Below are 8,555 nucleotides of genomic sequence, written 5' to 3'. Positions count from 1 at the left end.
TTATCAAGTTAAAAGTCTAATGAGTAGTTCTTAAAGGCAAATTTGTCCATCACTTTCTGCTCCCTGCTGTTGACTTTCGGCCGAGTTCCCTGGCTCTACGTAGGTGCTACGTACCTTCAGTGTGCCAGCACATCCATCATCTTATTGTCCTTTTTTCATTCTTATTGACCTGTTCTCTTGTCTGTTTTATTCTTAATGCTGATTGACTCCAGAAGTGTCACTATAAGCGGAACCATTGACTAGAACAGTTGCATCAACTCCATTCACTTCAGTGGACCTTTACTTTTTTTAGCAGTGTCAGAAGTGTGCTTTGTTATTAGCACATGTAAATTAAATTAATTTGTATGTGAATCATGTTAAGGGTTCAATCACCAGTGACTTAGTAGATTCAGGGCTACCTAGTAACACTTAATTGATTGAAAATTAGGTTCTATAAGTGTTATTTTCTCTGCTATTGTGAATCAGTCGTTCCTCATTTGATGGTATTGAATGTCAGTGACATTATGAAATTCAGTTTTCAGCATTTTTATACAAGTGTATCCACTGGATGTATGACAAATTTAAGACTGCACTATGTTAAAGTAATGGATGGTAAATGGACTGGTTCTTATATAGCGCTTTTCTACTCTTCTGAGCACTCAAAGCGCTTTAAAGCAATGGCAATTTCTGTCATTTATGGCTATAAATGTAGATTCAGGAAGTATATTTGATATTAGGCATAAAAAGAAAGCAAATTGTGTTTTAAGGGTTTGAGATTCAGTCCATTGTTATCCTCTGTTGTATTTTCATTTTCGTTTTGCTACACCAGATTTGCTTTGCTTTTACTATCAGTTGCGAAACAACCAAACACAAAGTTAAAAATATGCCACCACTTTTTGAAAAATACATCACAAGGCTTAATGCTAAAAGTTTGTCTAAAAGTCTAAAAGACAAATATGTTTATATTTGTTAGATAAATTCATAGTAACTGATGACAATTGGTACATGTTAACTTAAAAAACTCATAACCTAAGTTGGGGAATAAAACTCACACCTTGCAGTTACCAGTCCAAGCCTACACAGGTGTGTATTTAACATAATTTTAGTGTTTTTTTAATGGACTTTGTTCGTTTGGGAACGACAGCTTATTATTTACACACGGCTGATTTTTTTTTTTTTTAGATATTGTTTTTATACCTTCGGGGTTTTTTTTGGTTTTTTGTCTTCATTTTTTCCCCCCCTGGCCAGGGCTGTTTGGGTGCTGTGCTTGGTTAGGTTACACACTGCTCTCCACCTGTTCAGAATGGTTTTTCCCTTTTTCATTTGGACCCACAACTCTATAAAAGAATTAGAGAAAACTGCTGTACTGTTCACTTTATTAGAGATTTACATTGCGAATGAATGAATTGATGACGCACTAAGTAAAAGTCAAAACATACATAAATGTGTTTATATGTGAATAAACAGAAATGTGTTTGTAGCAAGGAGCCCATGCACACACAGTGTTGTCAGGTTGATTGTCTATGGCAGCAAATTCTGTTGTTTTGGTGCTCTGCACACCGCGAACTCACTGTGTCACCCCTCCTCTGCAGCAGGCCAGAGACAACACCTCCGCCACAGTGTTAAAATGTCAAAATGTCCATTAAAAACATTTAATATTAATAATAAGTAGCAAGTGCAATGACACATGATGCACATGTCATGGCCCAGTGTTTTGTGTTTTTTGAACGTTGTTAAGCATTATTGTTTTGATCTTGAGGAGTAATTTATGTTTCCTATACTCTATTGGTTTACTTCAAACTTTAGTTTCCCTGTGCTCATGAGTTTTCTGTTATATTATATATCTCTAGGGTACTGTAGGGTGACTAGTTTAGTTTCCTTTAGCGTACCCCACTGGTCTTTGTCCTCGTCTTTTCTTTGTTTTAGTGTTTGGTTTCCTTCACTCTCCATCTCTGTCTGTCATTACTGGGCCCTGTTGTTGTTTGCTTACAGCATCAAGTTTGTGTTTTGAGTCTGGGGGCCTGTTCTTCGTACCTCGCTAAGTAAGTTAGCTGGATTAGATTGTTGACGATTTCGCGTGATCCTCGATCGTTCGGTTCCCCGAAGCTCATCCGGGACTTGCTGTCATAGCAACAGAGCCGTAAGCGTAAACCTGCTCGGGAGCAGGTTTACTTTATGTAAACAGGATTAGATCGCGGCCACGCAGGTATGTCCGCGTCATCATACGAAAGCAACAGCGACATTCCGCCACTGTTTCACCATAAATAAATAACATCAATGTAACTAAAGATAATGCAGCACTTGATCCTTTTATTGATTCCACACAGATACATACAGGTCAGTCCCTAAAAAAAGGGAAATGTACTAGTAATCACGCTATGTCATGTAGGTGATCACACCAGATGCAACACACATTCCAGAGTAGGAATAGCAAATTACGTCGTGTAATCAAGATGACAGACCACGGCTATAAAAGCGAAGGTGGAAGTGGGAAGTTTGTCGCAGCCATGTCCTGTCCGTTTGTACGCGAGCCACCCATTGCGGAAGGTGCAAGAGTGATAAGGAGAGTGTTCAGAATCCAACGTATATTGCGGGATAGACAGGATCCTTTAGCACAGCGCGACAGTGTGCTCATAGAGAGATACCGATTTTCCCGTGAGGGTATCATCTACCTAACCAACTTGCTGGATCCCCATGTTAAGAGTACCACTCACCGTAGTCGGGCATTAACAACTGCACAAACTGTGTGCATTGCCTTGCGTTACTTTGCGAGTGGCACGTTTCTGTACGCTTGTGGAGACGCAGAGAACGTTGGCAAAAGTGCCGTCTGCCGGGCCATTCGCAAAGTGTACCTGGCACTCAAGCATTTCCTGGGTGTGTTTGTGGTTTTTCCAAGCCACTTAAGACCACAGGTCGTCAAACAGGGCTTTTTTGCCATTGCAGGTACAGTAAATTGGATAGTGAATGTGATGCAATCATGACCTATGTCGGTAACTGTAGCTCGATCGTCCGCAGGCTTCCCGAATGTGATTGGTACCATAGACTGCACACACATTGCGATCAAGGCCCCCCCAGGCCCCAATGAAGGGGACTTTGTCAATCGAAAGGGGGGCCACAGTATAAATGTGCAGGTGAGTAATACTAACATTCCAGATGGCAATATATAATGGGAGGAGTGTGTTCACATATAATAGAATCCCTCAGATGGTGTGTGACTCCATGTGCCATATCACAAATGTGGAAGCTAAATGGCCCGGATCAGTGCATGACTCAAGGATCTTCAGAGAGTCAGGGTTATGCACATCATTTGAGCGTGGTAAGTAAAAGAGGCTTATTTTGATACTACATACTCCTTTCGGGCCTAACATAACAGCATTTCCCCACTACACAGGGGCCTACTATGGGATTCTCCTCGGAGACAGAGGTTATGCATGCAGGCAGTACTTCATGACACTGTTCCCTGACCCCAACCCTGGGCCACAAACCCGCTACAATGCAGCTCTAGCCAGGACAAGGGCACGCATTGAAATGACCTTTGGGCAACTGAAGGAACGATTTCAGTGTCTGAAACGCCTGAGGGTTGCACCTGACAGGGCATGTGACATTATTGTTGCATGTGCCGTACTGCACAACATTGCCACCATCAGAGAAGAGAGGACCCCCGTGGTGGAGGTGCAGCCTGATGATGACCTCCAGCCAGTGCACTTGGACCAACCTAGTGGCAGAGCTGCACGGGACAGGATTGTGCAACACAATTTCGAATAATAAAAAAATGACATGACATATTTTCTATTGACGTTTATTTGAGCATCGTTGTCTGTCCCATCACACACAGGCCAGTCATCAGAGTTGCCTGGAAAAACAGAGCATATATACTGTGTCACGCAAGGTCAGCAACAGTGCTCCGTATGAACGTGTATTCTTACTTACTCTGGAGTTCCTTTTGAAGCAACTCGATTTCCAGTTGTAGTTTATGCCTCATTAGAGCTTGTAGTTCGATCTCACCTAGGAGCTTTTGTTTCTTCAGCTCAGTATACTCCATTTTTTGCTGGAGACTTCTCTTGTAGAGCAGACGAATGTCACCCTGTGTCAATTGTAGTGACAACATTTAACGGGGAATACATGTCACATAGGCAGTATAATTAGTCATAACACTGCCCACCTCTGTATGAGCAGGCCTCTCTGCCGGCCTCTTGGCCTGCAAATCATACTGCAGTCAGACACACATGGCAGTACACAAGTAGATGGCAATTCAGGCCAATGCATGCATGTACTCACCGGGTCTTCCTCCAAACCACAGCCATCTGACAGGGTTGCGTCACTGTCCTGTGCAATGGTAACACAATGGTGTTACAAAGGGATGTGGTACAGCCTATTGGTCTGTACAATTGGGTGGGGACAGATATATGTATATCTCCCAACTTACTGTGCATGCTCCAGTCACCCCTTCCATGGGAACAGGTAAAAGTGATGGAGTGTCATGTAACACTACACACAGAGAAAACCCACAGTGCCAATGAATGTCACAGTACGAATAGCATTTTCATTAAGGCAACAACCACATATTTTACATTGTGCAAATGGAATCATGAGCCCATTCACCAGTTATGTAGGTGCTGCTGCTACTGCACCCCGGCTTCTGCTGGTCTACGGAAGAGCTGCCCCCAGGGATGCCCTCAACAATGGGTCTGGTGGCATTCAACCTTAGGGCCAGCTCCTCTGCTGGGGTGTGACGAGGGGGTGCAGGACCACCACCTGTCTTTTGTTGCTCTGCCCTTTTCTTGGTTGCTGTTATACACAAACACAGGGATTGTTTCAGGGTGTCTTTTCAAGAGACTGACAGCAATATAAGTGTTGGATATTACCATTCTGTAGTATGTTCTTGTATTTCACTTTTACTTGTTCCCATGTTCTGGTGGGTCCGGTTGTGGCTCTAATGTGTACAAGGATATCATGTGATATGATTTGATATGTTACAATATGATATGGTATGGTGTCATGTAATATGTTGCATTACTTACGCGTTTAATTTGTCAGCAACTTTCTGCCAGCCCTCTCTCCTTGCTTTTGCAGCCTTCGCAGTGTTCCCTTGCGTTTTAATTACACTCTGGTACTCCTGAAATCCCTCAATCAAGAGTTCTTGCTCTGCTGCGGTGAAATACTGGGCGCGCTCCTTCGACATTTTCACCGACCAATCAGAGGGTTGCCGATCACTGTTTCTGCTATCGATGCGTATCCCCTTTTACGACACCCAGTGATCGCACATTACTTCATCCAGCTGTACTAATCGTCAACAGCAGGTGTGTTCGGGGAACCGGATTAGCGAGCTCACGGTTAGCGCGATAGTTTGGTCTTGGATGTGTCATTTGATCTTGGATGTAGTAAGCGACGTACGAAGAACAGGCCCCGGGTCTCTGTTTATGTGTTTATTGTGCTTCCTGTCTTCCTGTATTCCTGTCTCGTTGTGTCTAATTGGTTCCAGCTGTGTCCTCCCACTCTCCTAATCACCTGTATGTGTATTTATTGTGTCAGTTCGCATTTGTCCCTTGCCAGAACATCGGTTCACCTTCCTTCACGTCTTTTTAGGCTCTCTCATGTTTTTTTGAAAGCCTTACACAACACTTATCATGCAATTACTATAAGCATGATGAAAGGAAACTGAAAGGAAACTTGAAATTGTCATTTTTTAAAATATTCTCTTTCATCAATATAATGTAATAAAATGTAATGCCCATTAGAATTCCATTGTTCAAAAGTTTAAAATATGTGAAAGAGTATAAAATATACAAATATTTAACTACATTTATTTCACTGTGGTATACAAACCACTGTAGTACTAATTACAAAAATACAGTTTTGTCCAACTGTTCATTAAGCACTATCAGAAGTCTACATGACAGACTTATTCTAAATGTTCTGCATAAAACATATATTCGTGGAGCATCGAGGCTGGCAATCGGTGACTTTTTCTGCTCCTGTTGTGACGGTGAACAAAGACCAGTGCATGTTGCAGCAGCTGCACCTTTTGCCTACCAGGAAGGAGAAGCCAAACCTCCAGATACCTCACACAAAGACTTACGTATTAATACAACATACCACAGAATTTTGACCTTGCAGTGTCCCTGTTGTTTAGCTCCTGTTAGTAAATTTTTTTTTTTTCATGTAGTCATTTTTTTAAGCTTTGGTTTTACTTTTTTAGGTTCCTTCTGCAAGATTACAAAGCCATAGGAAGTATGGGTGTTGAGGCTGCTGCAACATGCAATGGTGCAGGATAGAAATCCTGCATGCCACAAATGCAAATTTTTAAATATTAATAATAATCATAAAAATAGTAATAGCTGTATAAATAAGAAAACAAATACCCTCTTGCATTGTGGCCAGTCTTTATCCTTCAAGATCAGAGCCTCCACCAGAGGCCTGGGACCTTAAGGGTCTTGTGCAGTCTTTTTGGTGTTCCTAGGACTGTGTTGTTCTGGACCGAAATCTCAAACGTTGTTCCTGGGATCTGCTGGAGCGACTCGCCCAGCTTGGGGAGGTCGCTGCTCCAAGTGCCCTGAATGCCGATGGGACCACTGTTGCCTTCACCACATCTTCTTGAGCAGCTTTCTCAGCCCTTGGCATTTCTCCAGCTTCTCATCTTCCTTTTTTCTGGTATTGCTATCATTCGTTATAGCTACATCTATCATTATTGCTGTCTTCCTGTACTTGTCCATCACTACCATGCCCGGTTGGTTAGCCATCACCAATTAGCTTCTCTGTATATGCAAGTCCCACAGGATCTTTTCCAGTGGTGGTCAAGTTACGGATTGTCCGTAATGCTGCATTCACATCTTCTAGTAGACCATTTAGAGGCTACTTGACATCATCTCGGTAATTGGCCTCAGTGGGTCCAGGGATACCTGAGAGAATACCAGAAGGCAAAATTGCAGACATCGAGAACAGCTACAAGTACCTCGGATTTCAACAAGCAAATGGAAAAGTATGAAGAGGCTGCTACGAAGGCCCAACCACTAAATACCTGCAGAAAGTAAGGCAAGTCCTGAGGAGTCAGCTGAATGGGAAGAACAAGATCCAGGCAACACCTACCCCCAGCCTGTGATCAGGTACCCTGCTGGGATACTAAGCTGGCCAAAGGAGGAGATGGAAGCCACTGAGATCAAGACAAGGAAGTTACTTGGAGGGTTTTACCCCAAATCCATTACCATGAGACCACACACTAAGCAGATGAAAGGAGACAGAGGACTAGCCGCTGCTAGCGCGGTCGACCGGCCAGTCAGCTGAGCAGTTTTGCGTTCTTTTTCTAACTTTAATGCTCTTTTCGTTGTTTTTCGCCATCCAGTCAGTATATTTGTATTCTTCTGTATATTCTGTGTATTTATTATCTCATTGCCTGTCCTTATCTTCAACATTATGCTGGTCTGTTGTATCTTAATTGCTCCTTGGGGATAAATAAAGTCTTTCTGATTCTGATAAAGGACTAGTGAGTGTCAGAACTGCTGTCCAGGATGAAACAGCAAACATCTATCACTACAACTGGAAGATGGCTACAACTTATCACATGCATAGTGAATACCTCTGGCAGCAGAAACCCCCAAAAAAGTGGAGCAAGCAGAATGATCATTATGTAAGGACAGGCCCCTGCACTGTATGTATCACTGTCAGTTAGAAGAAGTGACTGACATCCAGAAATCCTTCCAGAGGCTGGACAAACCTGGACTGAAAAACGTAACAGAGGCACTAATCATGGAACAAGGAACAAGCTCTGAGCACAAGAGTCTATCACACCAGGGAAGACCCCAGGTCCACGCTGTACACAGATGTCCCTGAGGCAATCCAGTTTGTTTTTAGTATTCAATAGCACAAGAAAATGGCAACAAAAAGCAGCACTTATAGTACATACTCTGATATCCCAATTACCTGAGCTTATTTTTTGCTAGACACAAAGCAGGAAGCTACTCTTATCAGGCTACAAATCAAATCAAATCAAATCAAATCACTTTTATTGTCACATCACATGTGCAGGCACACTGGCACAGCACATGCGAGTGAAATTCTTGTGTGCGAGCCCCACAAGCAACAGAGATGTGCAAACACAACAACACAAACGAGCAAAATACAAGAATGGCCAACCTGAAACTAATAAATATATGTACAATATATAATAGTGTATGCATTTCTGGATGTGTATACTAAATATTTTCCTACGTGTGTGTGTGTGTGTGTGTGTGTGTGTGTGTGTGTGTGTGTGTGTGTACACATTTTTACAAATTAAATAGTAAAAATAATAATAATAATAATAATAATAACAATAATAACAATAATAACAATAATAATAATAATAATAATAATAAAATATATAAAATATACAGAGTTGAAAATGTGCAAAACAAGTGGCATTTATATACAGTGTGGAGTGCATAATGTTGAAGTTCCAGTAGTGAAGCTGAGGTGTCTATGACGTGTTCAGCAGTCTGATGGCCTGATGGAAAAAGCTGTCTCTCAGTCTGCTGGTACGGGACCGGATGCTGCAGAACCTCCTTCCTGATGGAAGCAGTCTGAACAGTTTATGGCTGGGG

This window comes from Rhamphochromis sp. 'chilingali' (genome assembly GCF_963969265.1).
Source record: "Rhamphochromis sp. 'chilingali' genome assembly, chromosome: 4".
NCBI lineage: Eukaryota > Metazoa > Chordata > Actinopteri > Cichliformes > Cichlidae > Rhamphochromis > Rhamphochromis sp. 'chilingali'.
Note: the sequence above shows the minus strand (reverse complement) of the source record.